The sequence below is a fragment of the Echinops telfairi genome, unplaced genomic scaffold (assembly GCF_000313985.2).
Source record: "Echinops telfairi isolate 266 unplaced genomic scaffold, ASM31398v2 ScPeMD7_7;HRSCAF=31, whole genome shotgun sequence".
NCBI lineage: Eukaryota > Metazoa > Chordata > Mammalia > Afrosoricida > Tenrecidae > Echinops > Echinops telfairi.
This window is the reverse complement of record NW_022103904.1, coordinates 3,882,956-3,885,703: the sequence shown is the minus strand read 5'-3', so window position 1 is coordinate 3,885,703 and position 2,748 is coordinate 3,882,956. Positions and strand designations below refer to the sequence as shown.

Here is a 2,748-nt window from a genome sequence, read left to right as displayed (position 1 = left end):
CCTAAATTGCTCTACAGAGGACTACCCGGTGGCCCTCAAGACTTGAAGGACTGCCAGTGTCTCACAACTGTCTCACGGGAGTGAGTTGCACTGAGCCATTTGTACTGCTTTATAATTTAATTAACTGGTATTTCTTATGTTATATATCTATCTGTCTGTATAAATGTATATAAAATTATTAGATTTCTGTTTTTTTCCTCTAGAGAACCCTGTCTAACACAGTGAGCTCACAACACTTCTAAGGAGCATTCTGTTATATGACTATTTTTCCTCACTATAGGAGTCATTTTGATTATTCCATTTTATCTGCCATAACCCACTGCCACCAGGTCAATTCTTAGTCATAATGACCCTGTTGGGGAATATGTGAATGCTATTGTCATTTGGGAATACTACTCTTTCTTGCATTAAAAAAGGGGGGAATGGGCAATGGAAGAGAGCAATGAGTCAAAGTTCATTCATTTGTGGATTCGGCTAATGAAAGTGGGAGGGAAGATGAGTACTTGTGAGCAAATCATGCCACGAGGACTGAAAAATCCTTCCCAACTCAGACATCCCAGGGAATAAATATAGATTTTGTGAAAATGTCTTCGTGTATAAAAGCACATTGTTTCCTGTAATTAAAAGATTGAGATGGTAGAGAACTCAGACCTACAATGGCCTCAAATCATGATAGTTGAATGTAATGCTAAAAAAGATTTCTTCTTCCAATGGAGAAACTGCTGCTACACAAATGATCAAAGGTAGACGTGCCTGTAGGTCACTGAGTTCATCTGGGTTGACTAGAGAAACAAATCCATAGACACGAATATGTGTACAAGAAAGAGCTTTGTGCTTGCTTCGACAGCACACATACTAAAATTGGAACGATACAGAGAAGATTAGCATGGCACCTGTGCAAGAATGACATGTACATTTGTGAAGCGTTCCATATGTTTTATGGGGGGGAACAGGGCACTAACCCACCATGAGCAGGGTGTTGTTTATATCTCCACAGGGAGTGAGGGAGCAGACTTCAACCTTGTGTGCCAAGACATGAATGCAACATGCCTGCATGAATCCCGGAACCACTAGAGAGGTCTGAGGGGCCAGCCCCAGTCCCAACTATGTAGACAGTCCCCCCTCACCACAGAAGATTCACTTCAGAGGACAGCACTGAAGCTGAAGCTCAGGGTGAGGGACGTGTCTGATCAGCGCACACAGGAGCAAATGAAGAGGGAGGGAGAGAGTGGAGCACAGGATAACATCTTTGCTCAACCTAATCCCATCCTGAAAGATGACGTGATAATAGTTTCCATTCCAAAGAAGGACGACATTCAAAGAACGACATTATAAAGTAGGTATTGCCAACTCTTGCAGGTGCTTTCTCTGTAGAACCCAAGGAAGAGTCATCTCGTGAAGCAGCACATACTGGGCAGAGAGAGCATGAAGCAGACCTGCTCACTCTTCAAAGTTACTACGAGCGTGAGAGCTCGAATGTTTCACGTGGTGTGCCCTGCTCCAGTTGACTGCTGCACTCTGGAGTGGATATGTTGGAAGACAGAGCTCTGGTAAATAGCACAGAACTGCAAGGCATGCCACAGTCTCCAAAAGGAAGCCTCTGTTTTTATCTGAAGCAGACCCTTGTACCACGGAATCCCTCACAATTTTGAGACTTGAAATACAGCAGCACAAAACCCATGTTTGGATTTCTTATACACTACAACCAAATAGCCACAGTGACGGCAACTTTGCTTCCTCAGCCCTGGCCAATTGTTCTAAAAGATATACCATGGAATGCAAATATCATTGATTCTTGGGAGAGGGGTGTGTTAGAGGACAATGATTACTTAGTTCAAATGCACTGCCATAAACAGGAACTTTTGCTCTTTTGTTTCTTCTTACCACTTTGTAATTGAGGGCAAGTCATTTGGAATTCTTAATTTAACAGATGAGAAGATTAATGTTTGAAGTCATGGGTTTCCTTATTTTATTTTAAAAATTAAGATTTTGCTTAGAGTGAGATTTAGAGATAGGGTTAGACTTAGCATTGGGGTTAGGGATAGGCTAAGTGGCTTAGGGTAAGAGTTGGGCTTAAGTTAGGGTGTTCAGAATGACTGTTAGAGTGAAGCCTAGGGTTAATTTTAGGGATAGGGTAAGTGTTAGGGTATGAGCTTCCTTATTTGTAAATAGAAATAAAAACAGGTATAAAATATATTTTTAAATATTTTTATAATGATAAATTTTGCTCTGTTTTCATTGGGAGTGGTCCAGTCGCTGATGTGAAAGCTACTGTTACTTGCTTACTACTTTCTTTTTAAAGACCATTGTCCTTCTGGAGCTCATTTTTTCTTAAATCATAGGGAAGCAAACCAGTATTGTAGTAACAAAAAATATTCTTGGATAATTATTACCAGAAAAGTCTGACAAGAGACCATGTAAAATTCTACTACCTGGAATATCTTCAGACCAGGCTACAGGTTGCTCTTCATGTTCATGGGCTGTTGTTGCTGTCAAGTGGGCTCCAGCTCATGACATGAAAGAGCCATTGGTTAAAAAAAAAGATTGGTTTTTATGACTCTGTTGTCATGGTTATTGTATCAACCCCTTTTTTTTTCTTTAGAATTTTCCCGACCCTCTAGAGATTAGTCTTCTTGATAACGTGTGTAAAGTAAGTGAGTATGGTAGTTAGTTTATTGTGCCAACCTGACCGATAAACACATGCGGGATTAATTGAAGGGAGGAGGGATAAATGGCTCGGTGAGCCTC

The 2,748-nt window shown here is 40.8% G+C and overlaps 1 non-coding gene across 1 annotated transcript; it reads left to right on the top strand.

Moving 5' to 3' along the window:
- The first annotated feature begins 831 nt into the window (after nt 1–831).
- LOC115868159 lies at nt 832–938 on the top strand. Its single transcript, XR_004045446.1, has one exon. It is a non-coding gene; the product is annotated as a U6 spliceosomal RNA (small nuclear RNA).
- Nucleotides 939–2,748: the final 1,810 nt, after the last annotated feature.